Below are 23,512 nucleotides of genomic sequence, written 5' to 3' on the forward strand. Positions count from 1 at the left end.
AGAAGAGAAATTATATGGCCCAGCCAGAAAAACTGAACCATGAAAACCAAGAAGTAATGCTATCCAAGGTAAATCTTTTCAACAGTCAGGATGGTAAGAATTAAGCAAATTTCTTCTCAAGAAAGATGTGGCAGACAGCTTTCTCTGAAAAAGAAAAATTGAACAATCTGCTTACTAAAAACTCTTATGAAAGAAAATTTCCCTTCAGAAATACTTCATATTCAAAATCACTGTAGGCCAGAAAAACAGGAGGGGGCATTTTTCCTCAAGTGAAGTGAAATAAAAGTGTTCACAAATTTAAAACTTTCCAAAAAATAAAGAGATAATTTCATAATTCTATGCTATTAAAATAAACAAAATCTCTTATGGGGTGTGATCAAAAACTACAGTGAATATTTAAATTTCAAAGCAATGTATTTCAGTAAAAGATGCTTTGCCACTAATCTCCCTCAAGGTGCTCCTCCTGTCTTTGAGCACATGTATTTCATCATTCTTGCCATTTTCTGAGGCAGTTCTGGATATTCTCTTTCGTGAATGTCTTCAGTTGTGCTGTCACAGTCGCCTCAATGTCCCAAATCAATTCAAAATGCTTACCTTTCACGGTCATTTTGACTTTGGGGAAGAATCAAAAGTCACATGCCAGATCCAATGAATAAGGCAGATGAGAATACTCTGTCCTGTGGATGGCACTCAGCAGTAGATTCACCAATTTTTTATCACAACTTGTAAAGACACTCACGAAAGAGGTCTTCCAGAACAGAAAGTGGCCAGAAGGATGGGATAAATGTGCTCAAAGCAAGGAGGATTTAAAAATTTTATTTTGAGAGGTATTAATGGTGATATGTCTTTTACCATAATAAAGTTTTAGAATACAAACATTCACTTTATTTTTTGATCACACCGCACAGGTACTTAAACATGTCTGTCCTCTGTTGGGTTTTTCTATGCAGGAAATTTGTGGGGAGCACCCACTTTGGAGCCTTTTTCCTTTCCCTTGCATCTGCCTCAGTGGCTCTAACATTTCTACTTTATTTCACGTGGGTTCCTTCTTTCTACAAGCTTCCAAGCTCCATCCTCATAGCATGTTCCCACATCCTCCAAGGGTTCTTGCCAGGGTGTCCATTGTAGTGTACACACACAAGAGAGTGTATCCATATCAACAACCTCTCCCAAATCCAATTTTCTGGACCTTGCATTGATCCAGCACCCTAGGACACAGCTTCCGGTTGCAGGCTCTCTCATTCCTTAGCGGATGTGGCACTCTCCAGCTGGGCATGCTATGATTTCATCCTTCACAGTAGGCTGGTGCCAGGGAGCAGGTGGAGGCAAATCCTGATGGGAGTACACATCACCTTGAAGAGCTCATGGTTTTGCATGGTCCTCAAGCAACCCCAGAAGGGAGTGGTGGACCGCTGCTGCAGGGCCAGGGGAGTCAGAGGGACTTGTCCAGGTGACCCATGTTAATCGTCAGGATCCCTGACATGGTCTGCTCTGCCCCCCATGCCCAGAATTGGGGCTTCTCTAACAGTGAAGGCCTGGGCCTAACTTTTCCTGTCTTCTGCCTGCAGGAGATAAGAGTCTCTTTATTTTTGGTAGATGAGACTCTGAATTTCACATGTTGGCTTTTATGTTCTTCCCCCAAGGCATCAATGGCCTGCTCATTAAAAAGCAGCCTATTTCACTGGGATCATTCTTTTCATTAGCATATTACTTTGGGCCCTTAACCTCCCAAGTGCCAGAGAGAATAGAGAGAGTTTGCTGGAGAAAATAGAGATTGGATATGGGTACCAAAATATAGTTAGGTAAGAGGAATAAATTCTAGTATTCTGCGGGGCAACCATCATTACAACAGTTTATTATATACCTCAAAATAACCAGAAGAGAAGAATTTGAAGGCTTCCAATACAAAGCAATGCTAATTACCCTAGTTTGATCATTATACATCATGTATGCATGAATTTAAATTATCACACCATACCCTATAAATACTTACAATTATGTGTCACATTCAGCGAAAACTCGTGTAGGTTATTGTGCTGGGGAAAATGCCATAGCGCTTACCAGAACAGCCCCTTGCCCATCCTGTCCCATCAGCGCCTGTACGGGACTCACCCTTGCATCGCACCAGCACGCCATAGCTCCCCCTGGACCATGCAGACTCCCCTGGGGGGTGACCAGGAGGCCGTTGGTTGTTATTATGAGACTGGTCCTCACTATGTAGCTCTGGCTGGCCTCAAACTCATGACCCTGCTGCCTCTGCCTCCTGAGGGCTGGAGTTAGAGCCATGCACCACCACACCTGGATCAGATCCCGCTTCTGAGCCAGCTTCCTTACCCCATTCCCCATCCCAACTTCTCAGCTCCATTTCTCCCCCAATAGTCTCTGAGCATTGAGTTTCAGGCAGGAAGTTTACTGACCATCCCTAGAGTCCCACACCAGCATGGGAGTGAAGGGAGCAGCTAAACTGTAAGGTCGTCAGAGCCCCAGCTGCAGCAGGCTCCACAGGAGCTCAGAGCTGGGCAGCCCTGAACTGTCCTGCTCTGAGATGATGCAGCCTCGGCCTTGCTCCTGCCCCATGGGCCAGTCATTGGATGTGGCTGCCCTGGCAAGGCAGAGAGACTTGGAGTGAGGACAGTCCTCAGAAAGGAACTGAGCACAGCCACCTCCTTGAACAGCAGACATCGTGTCCCCTCCCTCCATCCTGGGTCCTCCACACCACAGCAGTGACCTTTCCAAAATGCAAATCTGATCACAAGAGCACCTGCTTGCCTGAAATTCTTTCACAGCTTCCCAGAACCCTCAGAATCAAGCCCAGGTGCCTTCACATGGCTCATAAGGCTTTGCGTGATGGACCTCTGCTGATCTTTGCGGCCTTTTTGAGATTTCTTTTGAATATTTTGCTTCAAAAACCAGATCATTCCTTTCTTTTTAAAGCATAATATTCATGGCTGTACCGTGTGTGTGTGTGTGTGTGTGTGTGTGTGTGTGTGTGTGTATCACTCTGCCTTCACGTGTTGCCCATAAGCTTCCCTAGAGCACCTGTGTGCATCTTATACTTCTGAACACGCTGGGACTGAAGGTTTCCCTGACACCTGGATGGTGTGAGCAGAAGGAGCTTTTGATACAACAGGAGAAACGGAGGCACACATTTATAGGGAAAGCATAATGGGAGTTGCCAGAGACCACTGCAGGGGTACTGGCCTCCTGCAAGCCAGTATGATGTCCCCAAGATAGGAAAGTGGGAATTAAAAGAAACACAGAGACAGAGACTTGAGAGAAACTGCGTCTTGGGCTGGTCTAAGCTGCTCTGGGCAGCAAAGACAAAGAACTCCCAGGACATCCAGTGTGTGTGTGTATATATATATGTGTGTGTGTATATATATATATATATATATATATATATAATTTAGAAATTTATTATTTAATCCACAAGCTTCATAGAGCTTTAGTTTAAAAAAAAAACAAGAAACAAAAACAGTGAAACCAAGACACTATTTCAAAGTCTGGGCCCTTCCAGCTTCCAAATATAAGAGCTCTGAACATTATATATCTGAATGGGAAGAATAAGACAAAAATGCGAATGGAGCCATGACATTTCAGAAAACAAAAATTTCATGTAGCTGAAGGATCCTTCCTGGGACAAGTTAACTGCCTTACAAGGGGTGAGGGGCAGGAGGCAGGGGGCTGCTGGGGAGGGGTGGGGGACGGGACCAGAACAGGATGGAATCAAATTCCAGGGTTCGAAATCACCTCGTTGCACATCCGTATAAACCTAGTGTCCTGGAAAACGTGCTTTCATTTTTCTGTCCCATCCTAGAGCTCGAATCCTGATTCATTTCAGCAGCAATTCCACGGGCAGCAGCAAAGATTGCAGCATTAGAATAGTCATTGATACTTCCGCGGTACTTCAGCAATGGTCTTATTTCTGGACAAGCTCACAAACCATACAGGGTTGGAAGCCTAACTGAAATGGGCGTGAAGACTCAAACGACTAAAAAAAAAGTAAACAAAAAAGAAAAGGGGGGAACCCCCTAGGAATAGCCAGGGGCATTTAAAGAAACCCTAAGAACGCCAACAATGCTTAAACCCCCTTTATTTAAAAAAAAAAAAAAAAAAAAAGAGGTTTTTTTGGCTTAAAATATTTACTCTAAATGAATTTATGTCCGCTGCCGATGAAAGAATGTCCCTAACACACTGTGAACACCTTTCGCAAAGTAAATCCACGCCCCTCCTTTCCTTCATGGTGAACCTCAACCTAGCAATTATCACACCAAATGTTGTAGTCTAAAGCTCAAACACATCTTAGCAATTTTGAAATTGAATTGAGCACAAACCAAGTAAAATCTACATCCTAACAAACATTTCCACCTGGGACTGTGGGGACACTGGAGCCTTCCGCACGGGTCTCAGAGCCTCTTCCCGCAGGTGCTTCTCTACGGCATCAAGGTTATTTTCAGCTTCACTTTCGCTCTCCTTCTTGGCTCTGCAGGTCCCTGGGCTTCTTCCTGCGCTGATGTGGTTTGGCAGCAGCAAGGGCTGCAGGGGTTATAGGAGCCGCAGCGGCTGCAGTGCAGCCTTTTCCTTCTTGTGTTTTTGTGCTCCTTGTGTTTCTTATCCTCTTTCTGTTTCTTGTCCTTCTTTTTCTTCTTTTTCTTCCCACCTCCTTCTTGATCTGAATTCCTGGCTGGTGATGGGCTTGGCATTGGGCTTTTAGCCTTTTTCACCGCCACCTCTGGTGACCAGTTTGCAGAGGGTGACTGAGGCCCGACAGGGGTTGGAGGTGCTGGGGCGTTTTAGCTGCTGGCTCCGGAGATCCAGAGGCAGATCGAGAGGAGGAACTCTTCTCACAGGCTGTGGACTTGGCGAGGCAGCCTTTTTTGTCTTTCCAGGTTCCAGAGTTCTGGAGACTCTTCTAATGGGCCTGGTACTTGGAGAGGCGGACTGCCTTCTTTGGGGTGATGCCGATGTTCCTCTTCGGACGGGGAGAATGCCGTGTGCTTGGTGGTGGTGACCGGCCTGCCCTAGTGGCACGGCTGGCTCGGAAGACCCTTTCCTACGCTGCGATGAGAGAAGGTGAGCGTTGTTTGGGAGGTGGGGAAGGAGATGGCGCCTTCCGGTGGGTGGAGGGGAGGGACTTCTCCGGCTCCGGCTCCTACGAGGGAAGCCTCTTTTGGTGACGGAGATGCGCTCCGGAACGGAGAATGTCTCTGCCGCCTCCCGACCTCGCCATTTTTCACCGGGGATGGCTTGGGCCGCTCATCTTCAGAGGAAGAGGAGGACATCCAGGGCCTATTCATCACAAGTGTGGGAAGGGGGAAACTGGACAGGCCTTGGGACACCTGCTGATGACGAGGGTCAAGCAGGCAGGACTGCAGAATGAGGACACAAGCATATCTTTGCTGAAGAGAACAAACGGTGAATTCAGAGGGGAAGAATTTAGTTGGAGTCAGTGGACCTTGGCTGGGAGTGAACTCAGCCAAGCTCTGCTGCTTCCAATGTAACACGGCCAAATTATGGAGGGGCAAGAAGCTTGTGCCACTGTAGCCTGCTAAAACTGGACAAAGGTGTCTGCTACACAAATGGGCTCACCCACCACTTGGAGGAGGCACGGACAGCCACATCACCACCTTGTCTCTCCAACAAAGGGAAGGCGCCACTAGAGAGGGGCTTGCTGGTCTCTTGCAGGGGTAACCCTCCCAAGAGTTCCCATTCAGCCTGGGTCGCATCCACAGTGGGTAGGTACCTGGCGTGTGCTGAAAAGGTCCTTCAGACCCTGAAAGGAAATAATTTGACAAAACACCTTGGGGTATAGGAGGAAAAGACAAAAACTCAGTGGAGTCTTGGAGGACACCAAACCCCCTCTGAATGTAACATAATCTCCCTCCCAACAAACATCTATCATTTCAAGGAACAAAAAATCAGTCTTCTGTGCCCCAGTTTCTTTCTCCGTAAAATGGACTTCCTGTAAGGATTAAACACCTTCCTGTACGCAAAAGTCATACTTGCACATAGTAAGTGCTTGACGAATACCTGCTATTATCACTATAATTTCAGGAGAAGCAACACGGTATTACAAAAAAGATACGTCATCTATAATTAAGAAACATGATTTTGAGTGCTGGCTCAACTTACTAATGATCCAAATTCGGCCAGCTGATTTACCCCGTTGGCATCTTCATCTCTGGGAAAGAAAATGGTAAAATATAAGGTTTTATGAATAGCAAATGACAAAGCTGCTATGAAAATTCTGCATACATTGTACAGTGCTCACTAGAGATTAGAAGAGCCATGGGTGTGTGTGTGTGTGTGTGTGTGTGTGTGTGTCTGTCCCTTTTAGCAGTTTACACAATGTGCCTGTGTCCTTTAAGAATGACCATGCGAGGGGCCGGAGATTTAGCTCAGTGGTGCCGCTTGCCTCGAAAGTGCAAGGTCCCGAGTTCGATGCCTGGTACCAAAAAAAGAAAAAAGAAAACAAAAAGAATACCTGTGAAACTGGAAGTGAGGCTTTGGGGTTGTTTTCTGAGAGGGGAATGAGAGGGTGGTGGAGATGACAAACTTAAGTCAACAAGCCCATGCTCGGAAGCCGAGGAGCAGCACCCCACCCTCCTCTGTGGAGTGAAGTGTAGAGATCAGTGAGAGCAGGGTTGCTGCTCCTTTTGCCTCTCACTGTTCACAGCCTCTCTGGTCTAATGGACCCCCAACATCTGAGAACAGCAGCTACGCCCTGCCATAACCAGTGCAGACTGCTTTCCTTAGGATGGTGTCAGACACTAAGCCAACAGAAAGCTCCAATGTGCTCACTCTTATTTGGGGTGTTCTTACTACTGCTATGCCTTGTCCTCCCAAAAACATTCATGTTGAAATTTGATTCCCAAGGTAATGGTGTTGAGAAGTAGAAGGATCTTTAAGAGATAAGCAGGTCATGGGGGCTGCACCCTCATGAAAGGATTAATGCCTTTCTCAAGAGAATGGGAACTGGATTAGTTATTACTGGAATGGGTTTTTTTAAAAGCAAAGTTACCTCAGGCATTTTGCTCTTATATGTGTACCTGCTGGCCCCTCTCATGTGCATTTCTACCAAGTGATGCCATCCACCATGCGGTCCTCACCAGAAGTCAAGCACATGCTGGTGTCATGCTCTTGGACCTCCAGAACTATGAACTAAATGAACTTCTTTCCTTTATGTATTTTCTAGTCTTAAGTATTTTGCTATAGAAATACAAAATGGACTAAGACAGCAATACAAAATGGATGTCTCTTGACAACAGACATTTATATCTGAATTATCTCCATAGCTCTAAACAAATATTTTACTTGAGACATTTTCAGTGTTGCAATGTAGTCAAAGATAAACTCCAAAAGCATGAATTGCTATTAATGTATAGAATTCTCTTCTAAGCCCCATTCTGCTCTGCCCTCTCTTAATATATAAGCCTGATACAGACAAATCATATTTATGGTCTATAAACTTGAATCTCTTCCAGATACCATAAGTATGATGTTAACAATGAGAAGCAGATGAGAGAAGGCGTTCAAACCTTGAAGCTGCATTTCAGAAATAGTTACAGATAGAGATATAAGCTATTAAGCCTTTTCCCAAAAGAACATGAGCAGAATGAAAAATCTATCTCTATATGGATGAAAGAAAAATAAGAAAGAGGGTTTTATTTTTTTGACAGAGTATTTGGTATAATAAAGGGCAAATTAAATTCTGAAAATGTCCAAAGCTTTGACGTTATGAGCCACCAAATTTATCATTTATATCACCTTATTAGACCTCTTTTTTGTGCTACCACTAGTAATAGTAAAATAATGATAATTAGTGAATGCCACTCTGTACTACATACCATGCTATCACTTAGACAGACAGTATTTCATCTTATCTTCAAAACAATCCAATGCTCCATCTTGCAGAAGAGGACATCAAGCGTCAGTGCTTAGGTACTTGGAACCAAGTTCAAGACTAGAAGTGATTCAGTCAGGATTTTAACACAAGTTTGTTTAATCTGAAGCCCAAATTCTTAAACACAATTCTTAAATACAATATTGCTGTTGGCTGTAGGCTTTCATTCTTAGGACTGCGTTCACAATTCCACATTTATTCACTTGAGGGGAAACACTGGTGTGTTAGTCAGCTTTCTGTTGCTGTAACAAATACCTGGGATAATCAACTTATAAAGCGAAAAGGCTCATTTTGGCTCATAGTTTTGAAGGTTTCAGCCCATGGTCAGTTGGCCCAATTGCTTTGGAGCCTGTGATGAGGCAGCAGTCATGGCAGAAGCACATAGTAGAGGAAGCCATTCATTTCTTAATGGGGAAGAGAGAAAGAGAGGGAGAGAAGGGGTTGGGGATTCACTGTTTGTGTTGAGGGCCACCCCCCAATAACCAAAACACCTTCCACTAGGCCCCCCCACCTCTTAAAGTTTCCACCACCTTCAAATAACCCCAAGCTGGGGACTAAGCTTCGGCCTTTTGGGGATATTCCAGATTAAAATATAGTACCAGGTACATGAAGTCCACCAGAAAACAATAACAACAAAAAATGCTCCTGAAAGGTAGACATAGGCTGGCGGGCTGGGCTACCTGGTTAGTAGGCTTCTGCCAGCTACATGTCAGTATAATATAAAGATGCATTTGCCATAATAAAAAAAAGGATGTTACAGAATTTCAAGATAACATTTGTGTATCCCTCATTCACTTGAGCACTAGTCAACAGACTTCAACCATTCTTTACCCTATTGTTAGATAGAATCCTAGGCTCATAACAATTTTTTTTTCCTCAGAATTTTGAAGGCATTGGTTCATTGCCTGATAGAGTAAAATGTTGCTGCTGAAAAGTATGATGCCATTCTAACCTCCAGTTCTTTGTATGTGAATTATCTTCTTGGAAGGTTTCCTTTCAGAGACTTCTCTTTGTCTCCAGTATTCTGAAATAACATGATTATAGCCCTTAATGTAGGACTCTTTTGCACTGGGCTCTTGGTAGCTCCCTCAGTCTAAGAATTCATGTCCTTTATCTCTGGAGATATTTCAAAATAGCTTTATTAAGATACAATTTACATACCTCAAAATTCACACATCTAAAGTATATAAGTCAATGGTTTATAGTATACAGTCACAAGTAGCTCAATGGATATGTTCTGAGAAATGCATCCCGATTTCACCCTTGTGCAAACATCACAGAGGGGCCTTAGACAAACTAAGACATCTATGAAGTCACTGGAGTCACTGGGATATATAATCTTACGGGATTTCTGTCGTCCATGTGGTCATTGACTGAAATGTCCTTATGCAGTGCCTAACTGTATTTACAATTGTACAATCATCACCACAATCTACTTTCCAAACAGCTCCTTCGCCTCCCAAACAATCTTGTACCTATCTGCAATCATTCCCTACCAGGTCTAAGCAACCACACCAGTCTACTTTAGGGCTCATTCTTTAGAATTACTACTTTAATAATCTTCCCTCCATTTTCTTTGTTCTTTCTAGAATAGCCATTATTCAGGTATTAGATCCCCCTGGCAAATGTTTTAATTCTTTCATCTTTTCTCTCCTATTTCCATCTTTCTTCCTTTATTCTGCTTTAAAGAAGATTTTCTCAACTTAATTGCAAAATATTTTATTGAAAATTTTACTTCTGTCACAATATTTTTAATTTGCAGGAATTCTTTTTTCTCTGGCTGTTCTTTTTGTAACTTCCTGTTCTTTTTTTGTGGGTGTAATATCTTCGTTTATCTCTCCAAAGATGCAGTTTTCTTCTGCCTCTTGCGTTACTGGCTTCCTTTGAGTTCTTCCTTGCTTCTGTTTGTTTTAGTCTCTGACTTTCATAGCAGAGTTTCTGAATTTGGTGATTGTGACTGCTGACTTCTACTCAAACATACGTGGGAGGAGGCACAATGGCTCACTGACTTGTGACGTTACCATGGAGAAGTCACCATTAGCCTTGGCTGTTTGTTCCATCACCAGAAACCTTTAAAGCTAACACAAGTGCTGGGGAGGGAGGTACAGATCCTGGAGCATCTGCATTGTTTGGAACCTACCGTGTCATTCATGGTTTTGAAATCTTCCTCAAGTGTTTCTACTGTTCAGGCTAGTGGACCTCAGCTGGGGTGGGGAGGGGCCTGTCTGCTTTGCTGGAGTATCCTGAACTCCCAAACATAAGATGTTTTCCCCTTGGAGTTAGCAGGTTCCTTTGAAGAGAATTTTTATTCCACTTCAAGGACAGGTCTCAGGCTTCCATAGTTCTAGGATTCTCCTGGGAGAGGAGCCAAGGGTCTCTCCAATCAGTACGGAGGTACAGTATGTTGGCACTCACATAATTTTGGCTCTCTGTATAGGAGCTGACTTGTGTGTAAATGTCTGGAACTAGAGTGTAACTCTCTACCCCAGTGGGTCAGCGTTAGCATCAGTAGCACCTGGAAATGTGTTAGAAATGAAAATTCCCAGGCCCCGCTTAGGACCTGCAGCACCAGCCCTGGAGGGTCCCTGCCTTGACGTCTGAATAAGCCCTTCTGGGGATGTGGGTGCTTGCTCACATTTGACAACTTTTCCACTGGCCTTTTATTGCAGAGAGGAGAGAACAGTCACCTGGTTCAGAGTAGGGGATAGGATTTGAGGTCCTACAGGCCTTTTCAGCAACACCTCCACCAGAATCTGGGGTTTCAGAGTCCCCTGAACACCACCACTTGTAGAAGTAGCTGGGCCCCTGTTCCTCAGTCTGAGATGTCATATCAAAAGCAGTAGTTTTGGGCCTCTCTCCAATGTGCAGACTTTATTTCTCAGGTCTCCTTAAGCAATATCTGCTCTTCCATCTGCTTTCTAGTTCCAGGATTTTATTGTTCTAAGATTTTGTTTTTCTCCTTTGAGGTTCTCTTTATCTTTGTAACTCATGTTCCTTTTAGTCCCTTTGCTGCCATTTAAAGTGAGACTGCAGAAGGTTATTTAGTCCATGAGGTTTTACTGAAGCCTCATGATGTAGATTAAGTGAATGAAGAACACTGCAGTCAAAAAATACATGCAAACATATCTATTTTTCTGTATATAACAAAGGAAGAAAGGGAACAAAACTATGATATATGAGTTCATCTATTTGTATATGCTTGCACATGTATTTTAATACACAGAATGGAAGGTATATACTCCCAGGCATATTCTCCCTGTTAATATGACTTATGTCAGGCCCCAGAAGAGTCATGTTAGAGTGAGTGGGGAGGGTGCTGGGTGAATGCCACCATTTTTTAAAGCTATGTACCTCTGAAGTATTTGTATTATTACAAAGAGCTAGTATTATTTGTGTAATTATAAATATTACAAATATATGTGCTTTGCACAAATTAAGTTCACATCATAGCCTGTGTGACCTGCTAAGGGGTGGCAGGCCTGGACTTCAGACAAGAAATACTGTATCCCGAACTGCCAGATGTCTCCGATGTAGGCTGGACCCAATAAAACCAGCAAAATCCAAACATTTAAGTGTGTGATGTCTGTACTTCAGCCAATTTTTATCCTTTTATCTGGCATAGTATAAAGGAGAGGGTCTCGGGCCTGGCGTCTCTGTATACCCACCTGAAGTACTTAATATCAAAAGCAATAACAAGAAAAGTCTCCTTGTCCTAGATTTGGACTAGTTATATCTCCAGGTGACTCTCATATATGAGCAGGGTATACATTCACTTATGTGCATTTTTTTTTTTGAGACAGGTCTCTCTGTGTAGTTCAGGCTGGCCTTGAACTCACTATGTAATCCAGGCTGGCCTAGAACTCATGGCACTCCTCCTGGTTCAGCCTCCCGAGTGCTGGGATTGCAGGCATGAGCCACCATGCCCGGCCTGTAGATGTGCTTTTAATCAATTTTTGAAAATCAGTTCAACCAGCTCTCTGGTGGCACTCAGATCTTATAAACAGGTTACTTTACTAGGTTTTTTAATTTTTTTATTTTCTGACATTACATAGTACAGTGTCATGAAACTTTTTAGTCTGAGTCTTAAAATGTAGGCAGTTTTGGCTTTCTGGAACTACAGTGATTTGCTGAGCAGTATATCTCACAGCATTTCCAAGCCAGATGCTCCCTCATGGGCCTTAGAGATCACACAAGTTTTCATTTTACAGATGAGGAAATGTCACCCAGAGGGATTCATTCATAGATTTACTGTACTAGGGGTAGATGAGGGGGAAGAGAGAAAGACAGAATGTGTGTGTGTGTGTGTGTGTGTGTGTGTGTGTGTGTGTGTGACAGACAAGAGACTGAGAGAGACAGAGGAAGGGAGGGAAGGAGGAAAAAAGGGCCAAGAGGAATGAGGGAGGAAAAGAAGGAGGGAGAGAAAGTGTTGTGAAAGAATTGCATTATTTTATAGGTTTATGTAACCGGTTTATTCTGTTATGTTAACATCTCTAAGGATCAGTTTTGCTTACCCTTGAAAAATACCTGTCAAGGACCAAATGAACTGTTGGAAATTGCTCATCTATTTTTCCTTTTGGATCTGTATTAACTTAAGTCTTGGCCTTGGCCTCTTGCAGAAAGCAAAGAATGATTTTTTTAAAAAAATCTATATCCTTACCCACTGTACTCCTTTAAGAAGTAGTGTTTTCATCTTTGCAGGGATATTGAAAGTATTGTTTCAGAAAGAAATTCTCTTGGCTTAGCATGAAATATCCCGGAACAAATAGTGTGCTGTGTGAATAAAGCCTTAGAACATGAACAAGCTTACATGTCTGAGAGCCACAGAAATCTTGACTATTGTGTTTTTCTTATTGAGTCAGAATGAGTAAAAGACAAAAGGTGGTTCAGAGCAGAAAATAAGTTACTCACGTCATTAGCCAGGATTGCAAATTCAGGAAGGAAGAAGGAAAGTAACACTTATTGGATTAAAGTTTCTTATTGGGTTTTCTTGTAATAAATGACTGTACATTTCCATAGAGTCATTACAAATATCATTTCATGTGTCTGGCATCTCAGATGCACACTTTGACTTCTCAGGTATATCTGTTAACCTATATGTCCAGTTATATCATAGGCTGCTTGTATTAAGATTTCCATATTCCCATACATAGGAAAGTGTGAACTCATGTATTCAGTCATTTCTAGTTACATCACATGGACAACATATTTATGTACCTACATTAGCTCATTAGCATATGTGCTGCCAAAGCGAGCACATTAGCTCATTAGCTATTAGTGATCACTGGCTTTAGAAAAGCCCCTCAGCTTTATTGGTGTGTAATTGACACCCTATAAACTTCACCTGTTGTAAGTGTGCAATGGAAGCATTTTGGTAGATCTACAGAGTTGCGTACTCATCACCACAGTCTAATTTTAGGACATTCTCATTGTAACCCAAAAGATCCCTTGTGTTCATTTACAGGCAGCCTCTATTCTCACCCCAACCCTAGGAGACTATTAATCTACTTTCTGCCTCTACCACTTGCTTTTTATAGACATTCCATATACATAGAATTATATATTACATGGACTTCTTTCTCTTAGGATAGTTTTTTAGATTCATTCGTTGTGGTGGTCAGGGTGGAGTTTTAACTTGGTTGGCTCTGGCTCCATGATGCGGACTGGTGGGGAACACTTCTGGGTGGACCATGGAGATGTGACCTTGGGGGTTCCTGTCCGGCCCCTCCCCTCCCCCTGGCACTCTCCCCTGCTCTGCTTCCTGCCTACCATGAACTGAGCAGCTCTCCCCCACTGTGCTCTTCCACCGTGAAGTCTCTGCTTTGGAGTCAGCTGATCATGGACTGAAAGAAATGAGCAAATTAAACCTCTCCTCCTTTAAGTTTCAGGGGTTGGATATTGTATCTCAGTGACATCTAATATATCCATGTTGTAGCATGTGCCACTAGTTTATTCCTTTTTGTGGATGAGTAATATCCATTGCATAGATATACTACGTTTTGTTTATCCATTCACCAGTCGATGGATGTTTGTTTCGTTTAGCATTGTTTCATGCACTCAGCAGCCATTTGTGTATGTTCTTTGGTAATTACTGGCTTATTTTTTATTCAGCTTAAGTATAATTAGTATAAAATGAAGTTCACATATTTAAAGCATACAAATTGGTAAACTTTTATAATCCATGAAACTATCACCACAATCAAGACAATGAAGAAATCCATCATTCTCAAAAGTGTCCATCCTTATAGCCATCTATAATCCCTCTAGCCCCCTGCATTATCTTGATTACTGTAATTTAATGCTATCATAAAATTTAAAATTCCAGCTTAGCATAGTTATGTAGTTTATACGGTATTTCTGGCACTCATTGGTTTGCACCACGGGTGCTCATGGGCTTTGTGTAAACCCATATTTTCATCTGGTATAATTTTTCTTATGCCTGAAATTTTCCTTTAATATTTCTTGTGCTATGGCTCTGCTACAATAATTTTTTGGCTTTTCCTATGTCTTTTCTATTTTGCTCTCATTCCTGAAAGACATTTTCCCTGGGTTTTAAAATTATACATTGACATATTTCCTTTCGATAATTTAAAGGTGTTTTCTCATTTTCTTCTGACTTACACTATTTCAAATCAGAAGTCTGCTGGCATACTTACCTTTGCTCCTCTTAATATAGTATATTTCTTTTTCTCTGGGTGTTTTAAAGATTTTTCTCCTTAGTTTTTTAGAATTTCAGTATAAGACAGTCAAATCAGCACAGTTTTCTTCATATTTATTGTGCATGGGGTTCATTGAGCTCCTCTGATCTATGAGTTTAAAATTGTTGTTCAATTTTGGAAAATTTTAGACCATTATTCATTCAAACAATTTCCTCTTTCCCTTTTTTCCCTCTTATTCATCAACTCCAATTATCTCACAGCTTTTTAAAATTTTTGTTTTATTAGTACATAATACAAATGATTATAGTCATCATGGGGAGTCAGAACATGTATATAAGACATCTTCATTCTTTTTAGGTTCCCTTCTCCTCCTCTCCTTTCCCCCCTCCTCCACTCTTGCTCCTCTTCCCACTTGCAAAAGATCTATTTTAGATTACACAAAATATAAACAAGTATAACCCACACATGAAACATGGAGAAGGTAATATAATACAGTTGGTGTTGATACAGCCTCACAGAAGAACAAGGAAGAAGAAACAGTCACAGTGGGACAGGAAATGGGCTAGATGAAAAGTCAGACTTTTTTGCTCAAATTATACCAAAATTGTATGATGTTAGATCAGTTCTTTATCTCTTTGGAATCTCAATATTCTCAACTGACTGAAATCTGGTAGTTGTTCCAAATGTCATGCAAGGTTCCCTCCAGCTTACTTAGCAAAACCATCTTTGGTTTGGGTAAATTTCTTGTGGGAGGATAGGAAGAGAAAAGATCATACTATCATACCTTCACATGCTCCTAGAATCCCTTCATCGTCTCCAGTCCTCCCTTCTTAATGTACCCAGTTTGAACAGTTTGAGCTCAATAGCATTAGAGAACCCGGTAATTTGTACCAACCCCCTCACTGAAAACTACAAAACTGAATTTTTAAAAATTCCTCAAAACCATTCACAGGCCTAACAAGATAGTAATAAATTACAATGGAAATAAGGAGAATATTTAAGCCACATTGACCCAGTGAAGGGAATTGATTTTTTATTGACTTAAATCCTTAGAGATGGTTGTGTTCCAGTGGCTAGGAACTTCATGACATAATTTCTCTTCACCCAATGAATGGGATCGTGACATAAAAGAATAAGATCCATCTCTACAATGAATTTTTTATTTAATATTAGTTGTATCCAAGGTTTAGAATGTTCCATATGAAATAAAACAGCTGTCATGACAGGGCTCAAACTGAACTTTTAGACCATTGAACTACTTGACATGATTTCCAAGATCCTATTTCACAGCCAGAAAATTTTAAACTATATTCTCTAGCTTTCCGCAGGTACCAGAAAAGATGTGACATTTTTCCGGGCAGGACTTCTTCCTCATCCTGCCACTTTTGTTCTTGGTTTCTTTTCACTTCTTCCAACAGTAAGGCACATTGTGAAATTAAATTTCAATATCATTCTTTTCCAATCCATCAGCTCAAGCCCTAATCACAGAGTAGGTCAATGTGCTAGCTTTTGTCAAAGCCATTTTAGTTTTAGATTTGTCAAAATAGTGTTCTGAACGTATGTGCTTATAAAGATATTTGATGATGATTCCACAAAACTTCAATAGGGGCACTTTTAGTTTGGGCCAAGAGGAAAAACAAGTCCTTTGTATATCCGAATTTTCAGTATCAACCCACAAGTTTGGGAAGATCATAGAAATAACTTGTTCAACGTTCGTCAGTCTAAGATTCTCCAGTCATTGTGCTTAAGAGAAATGTTGTAGCTCTAGAATTATGGTAACCATGGCATAAGCAATGCTGGAGGTAAACAAATGTTCTTAGTCTTTGCCTTGTATTTCAAGATTCCGTCCGAAGTGTTTGCGAGTATGTATGTGTATTGCTGTGGCTTGGGCAGCAACAGAGGCTCCATTAGAGATGTTGACTGCAATGTCAGAGAGGAAGTAGCTGAGGTTTTCTCCAGAGAAGAGTCTCTTTACAACCACTCTCTGTTTTGGGCTCATTTCCCTCAAAGGATGCCTTCCTAAGAGTTTTTATCCTCTATGGAGGTCATTCCCTCATTTGCTAATTCCTCAAAAGACAGTGAATATTGGAGAGCTTTTGTTTCTGTTCTTTTTCCTATACACAGAAATTTCCAGTGTATCATTACAATTGCTAAATAGCAGTCTTGCCTGTAATTTTCAGAAGCAAACTAGGCCATTAAGTAACCTTCTAGATCAAGAATTTGTATCCTGCTCATGCGAATAATATTTTGTGAAGGATATGGCTCCTGTACACAACAATGCACCTTTTACAACAAATATTTGAGAATTTACAACATGCCAGGCACTGTTTTAGCACAAGAGAACACAGAAGCAAACAAAAACAAAGTCTTTATCCTGTATCATTACCAATTGATATAATATTTCCTGGCCAGTTTATTCTATTAGATAACATTTAGCAAGATTTGAAGAACAGTGAATTGCACTTAGGTAATAATTTGGGGGTTAAAGTCGACTGCAGTTATAAAGGAAATATATCAATCCCTCCACCTCATTAGCCACCCTACCACATCCCCACCAAACACACACACACACACTTTATACTTCCTGGCCTCAGTGGTTTTCAAAACAGGACCCCCTACACACAACTTACCTGTTTAAAAATAAAGATTAAACATCAAAGCATCAGCTGTGGTTTCAAGAAACATACTTAATGCATATTTATTTTGTTATCAGGGTTCAGAAATGGAGAGAATTCTTTTTAGAGCCAGGATGAGGATGGCAAAGAAAAATGTGAAATACAATAAAAAGAATGAAGTCTAAGCTTTGACCTAAAATATCACACACTGACTCAGATTCTTTTTGCTTTCATATGCCATGAGGATTTTTTTGCATTAAATTGACCTTATCTGTCAAAGCTAAAGACTCAAGGCTGCAATACAGACTTATGCTTTTGTTCTCTAACCTTTTACTACCTTATATAGTTTTTGGGAAGCTAGATTTTAAAACAATCACAATACAGTATTAGTTTCCACAAACGATGGGACTCATTTGACTGGGGAGTTAAATAAAGATGATTTAACTGATTCTTGGTGAAGAGGAAAGGAAATCTTATTTGGAAAATTTATTTCTTTAGGGCTGCTTAAATTTAAGGGAAATGCCTTCCACCCTCTTCAGTTCAGATGGGTTGTTCATTAGCTGGACTGGAATCACAGAGCAAAAGAAGAAAGAGTCTGGATGGAATGTCCTGGTGCTATCTCTGCCACAAAAGCAGCGATGCACATGAAGGCTTTAATTCACTTCATGTGGTCTAGGGCTGAGTAGGGATGGCAACAGGACATCTGGAACACGGTTGAACATATTCTCCTGATGGAGGCTGGTAATGGTACAATTTCTCTCTGATTAGCAATCTGAAATATGCAGTCTCTTTGTACCTTTCACTCAGCTAAGAGGTTATCTCAGGTCTGAACACTAGGATTCTAGGGTGAATAAGTGATTCAGGTGAGATCAAAGAGCCAATGAAAATTTTAGCTCAAAGCTCAAGGCTGCACGGAATCTAATCTGTTGAAAATAAACATCACTGGAGAACTTATTTTAGCTCAGACCCTTTAATGTCAATTGCATGTTGGGCTCAGGGCCTTTGATAGTGCTGGAAGAGAGGTCTATTCCTTTATAATTTCACCTTAACCCCCATCAAGTGGTGTTATACTGTACAGCCTGCAGAAAAAAAATATGAACCCCCTTCCCACCATATCTGTGACACTTCCATCTGGATACCCAGATGGAAGAATCAGAAAGCTTGGAATGTGTAGACATTTCAGATACAAATTCCCACTTTCTTTTGCTCACTTAAAAGCAGAATATTGTTACTCCTCATTTTATTCATTCTTGCAAGTAGCTATTCTGGCTACCTGGTTAAAAACAATTACCTGTCCTTACTTCTAGATGATAGGTGAGTGACATTTGCTAGGAATGAGATAAATTTATCTTAAAGTATCCTAGGAAACAGTGAACAGATTTGGAACAAAGGACTATAAACCGGGGATTACTAACCACATATTTTGTTTTTTCCCAAATGACTTCAACCTTTCCTTCTTTTGCCCTGTCTTCCAGATGCTCTGAATTTCCTATCATGCACTTCACTGTCCCTTTGAAGGGATAATCTAATTCCCAACTTCTCCAAGAAACATCTATTTCCATTCTAACACAGTGACTTTCTTCTTACAAAGTTGCACAACAGATTGTATGTTAAGCAAAAACCTTCTTGGTTTCTTTCCTACAACACTATTATGATTGTGCACAAAGACACCCAATAGCCTTATGGAAAGAAGGAAGTACCTCAGCCTTAGAAGTTGCCCATATGGAACTCACAGCTTAGTAGAAAAGATAATTATAATAGAGGCCTGAAAGTAGAAAGAGTATACAATGAACTACTATCCTTTTAGTGTTATTTAAAACTGAGTAACGCCAAAGCAAACTTTCTGAAGAAAGTGACACATAAGCATTGTCATGAAGAATGAGTGGGAGAACCAGGGGTGTAGCTCAGTGGTGCCGCCGCCTGCCTCACAAGCACAAGGTCCTGAGTTCAATCCCCAGGACCAAAAAAAAAAAAAAAAAAAAAAAGAATGAGTGGGTTTTGTGGTTCTAGAAATGGGGAAAACTTCATTCCGAATGTAGGAAACTATCTGAGCTCCAAATTTGGAGAAGAGAAAAAGTGAGTCATAAGTAAAAGCATCAGTTTACTTTGGAATAAAGGGCAGATTAGGCATTGTAGTAGAAAAAAGGGTTGGACAGGAAGGTGGGGGAAATGATGGGACCGAACAGTTTATACATTTACAGCTTTCTGGGCAGGGAAGGTCAGTGCTTTATGTTGTTCTTCAAGAAACCTGATCTGGAAATAGAATGTAAGCTGAAATAAAGACGGTAGATTGGAAAGTTTGCTGGGAAACAACTGAGTCATTTAAAACAAAATAAATGAGGTTGTAACAGTGAAAATAGAGTTGATATGTTGTAAAAGTAGAATTAAGATTTAGAAACTGACTAGAATCTGAATGGGGGTAGAGGAGATACAGATTACTCTGAAAGTCTGAATTTGGATGATATGGAAAGCACTAATGACACAGGAAATAGATAATACATGAGGATGAAAAAGAAAGATGAGGACGAGAAGAGTAAATTTAGTTGAGGATATACTGGGTTAAAAGTGCTGATAGTGAATCTTGGAGATGTCCAACATCTAATTGGTTTATTATGCTCTGGATCCTAGCACAGATCAGAGATAGTCACTAACATAACTGAAAAACATACAACTGTTAAGGTAGAAAGTACAGTGAGAGAAAGAAGAGACCTATGGACCACTTAACTTTGGGCACATATACCGAGAAGGCAGGCAATGAAAGAAGATCCAGTAAAGAAAGAAGAGAAGGGATGTGAGGGCAATCTGGCTGCAACATCTGTCACCCCACTGATCGCCAGGGTTGATTTGTCTGATGTGGCAGGCTAGGCCGGTGTCCACTTCCCCCTCATCACTCCATGTGTGACCCTTCTGAAGCTGCATGCTCAGTAGAAGAGGACGGCCACCCCCGACAGAGGAGGGCCGTTTTCTCAGTCAAGGGTATACGAGTAGCTGCACTCCCCTGCTAGAACCTCCAAATGAGCTCTCAAGAAAGAAGAGAAGGAGAGAGGGAAGGAAGGAGGGAAAGAAGGCAGGAAGGCAGGCAGGCCAGCCAAGAAAAAAAAAGGGAGAAAATCAGAATACAATAATATAGAAACCAACAATGGAAGATTTTAATTAAAAAAGACTTAACCAACAAAATTGAATGCTTCAAGAGTTTGGGAAGGATGACAGAACCCACTGGAATTGACAGAAAATTACTGATTTTAAGAAAGCTCTTTTTGAAGAGAAAACATTTTAACAGGTTAATGAGTGACTTAGGAAAATGGTACAGAGAAAACAGCTCTTTACTAGGAATCAAAGGGCCTGGGTTCCACCTTGGCCCTGCTGTTAAGTAGTCTTATGGCCATTTAACCTTTCTTAAACTGTTTCCTAGTCTTCAAAATTCTATAAAATCTCTTCCAACTCTCACTTTCAGAGATTCACACAGGCTCCCTATATATTTAAACCACATGGAGATATTGAGCTACAAATCCTTATCAGACTTAGGCAAATTTTGCAACTTGTAACTGATGTAAAAGTAAAGCAGAATCTTAGTGTTTCTCAATACAGAGACATCAAAACTACATTCATAGATTTCCTTAGAGCAAACCAAGCTCATGAAGTCCCTTCCCCCAGCCTCCTTCCACTCCCAGTCTACCGTCCTTTACATTTAAAAATTGAGCTATTATCCTTATTTGATCCATTGACTTATTCTATTGCTTGAAATCAGAAGATGCTACCAAGCTGTGTGTCTAATGAAATCAGTTGGGTAATATTAACAACCAATCCCCCATACCACGGCTCTCCAGCTACATGTGATCATGGCTTTGTACAGTAACATTTCCTGGAACTCAATGTCCCATATTACGTCCTCTCAAATAAAACCACAAATAGGTTATTCAAGACAAATTCAGGCCAGGGATTTAGCTCAGTGGTTTCACCTCCTGCTGCGCAAGTGCAAGAACTCAAGTTCGATCCCCGGTACCAAAAAAAGGACAAACTCAGATGCACTGAAGGAAGAAATTTTACTTTATCTCAGGGAAATATATTTAATGGATCCCTTTAGCAATACAAACTCAGAATTGCTGAAATATTCAATACTACAAATCTTTTGATTGGGACCAATGATATGGACTAGTGATATACCCTAAGTTAGTGTAGGTGTCAAATAGTTCACTGTGACTGAGTTTTCTGATTAAAGTTCAATAACACCATGCTTCACCTTAAAAAACTCAGAGTACAATATCTTTCTCTTGCTGAGACACCAGTAAATTTTCCTGCAGTTCTCATTCCTTATTCCTCCAAGGAGGTCAGCCTGTTCTTTCTCAAGATTCTTACTTTACTTAATCCTCAATGATATTGTACAAAATAAAGGAAAATTAAAGTTCTGTTTTTCATAGGACATATAATTCAAGTCTATTTCCACGGAAAAAAATGGAAGAAAAGGGCAATTAGCATCTACTGTGTACCTGACATATGCTAAACATATCCACATACATTGTCTCCCTTGAGCCTGCAAAAAAAATCCTTGGTGATACAGCAAATGACTCCTTCACATAGGCAGATGAAATTTACTGGTAGCAAATTTAGCTTTAATTTGAGAGATGAGAAAACTGAGAGAGAGAGGTTAAGCTATTCTCTTAAGGTTAAATAGTAAGATATAAATCTGGACTGAAACAAGAGCCATATGACGCCGAAGCTAAAGCTCTTTCCGCTCTACAAGGCAGTTTGGCCCAGTGAAAAATTCACTCTTGAAAGGATCTTTTTATGCATAAAGGGATTAGTCAGGATCCTCTGAAACCTCCAGCTCCTCTCGTACGGGCGCTGGATTCCACACACACCACTTTTATTCTCCCCTTTGACTGAAATTCAGCACCGAGGACAGTTCCCAGTCTTGTTTACAGGGAGCTGTCCTTGGATTCTGTGTTACTGAGCTCACGCCCCCATTCTTGACTTCCCAAGTGGCACTGAGCATGGAGGAAATGTTAAAAAAGAAAGTAGAAGATGGGATCCTCTGACACCATGATGGAAATTAGCACATTTCCCAGGAGATCAAGATAAAAATGCATGTGAGAAGAACAAGGGAGCCCAACAGATGGGGCCATAAAATGGAGGTGGAATGAGCTCATCAGGATTCCCAGCACATGGTTTCAGTCCATACTGGGCTCTCAGCTGACCTGGGACCAGGAGACATAGTGAATGAGTGGGTGGTTACTATGCTGCAGCATCAGTTACACTAAAGGATTAGGTGGCACTGATTCACTGCTGCAGATCTGCACGACTTTTCAAGTGGAGGAAAATCTGTAGGCCCTGGTCTCTGCCACTCACAAAACTATTCTCATGGGTAGCATGAGTCAGACATGCAGGGTCTTTCTTGTGTTGTGAGTATAGGATGTACCACCATGTTGCTCGAGCAGGTTTTAACCACAGCTACAGCATCTGCTTGTGTGGTGTTTTCTGCAGTATTATACAACTAGCCTGCCTTTCCATACTTTCCCCTGGCTACAGGTGGTTTCCAACACACAGAAAAAAGCATGTTCTGAAATCTCTGCCACATTGAACAGTTAGCTCTTCTTTTCCAAACCACTAAGCTCTTGAATATAGCCAGAAGGGCTGTTAGAGTCTAGCCTAATTTCCTTATCTCATACACAAGGAAACTGAAGTCCAAACAGGAGAAATGCCTTGCCCAAAACTACTTAGCTGGTGACAGTCGGTATTAAGACTCAGACTCCTCATTCCTAAATCAGCAAATTTTCCACTGCACTACAAAGATAAAATATAACTCTAAATAGCATTTACCCTGTTAACTAAGCCCTCCAATTTTACTGCCTCCAGAGAAAGTAACATCTCCAATGCCTGGCTCTTTCCATCTGGGCTTTGGCAGTTTCACCGATCACTTCTCACACTGGAATCTCTTTTAAGAAATTTAAGAGTAATTATTTTGGGATATATGCTATTTTTATGTCTTCTTGTACACTGCCTTCTTTGTTCAGGAGGAAATTAGAATTCTGGAAATACACTTGATTTTATATAATTATTAAAGGAACAAGCCTCTATTTAAAGTAGCTACAAATATGAATTATTAGTCTATGTCAAGAAAGAGTACATGGAGCTATATAGGAACAATAATAATCTATTATCACATTCAATTAAGACCTACCTAGGTGGATAAGTAAAAGAACATCAAATTTATGAGTGGAAAATTAAAAGCCCACATTCTTATCTGGATAATTCTGAACATGTCTGGAGTTGTTCCAGACATGGAATCATCTAAATGTAACATTTTATAAAGCACTTTGAAACCCTGTTGCTGTCATTAT

This window comes from Heterocephalus glaber, unplaced genomic scaffold, assembly GCF_053883595.1.
Source record: "Heterocephalus glaber isolate CG9 unplaced genomic scaffold, H.glaber_assembly_v1.0 deba00001610, whole genome shotgun sequence".
NCBI classification, from domain to species: Eukaryota; Metazoa; Chordata; class Mammalia; order Rodentia; family Bathyergidae; genus Heterocephalus; species Heterocephalus glaber.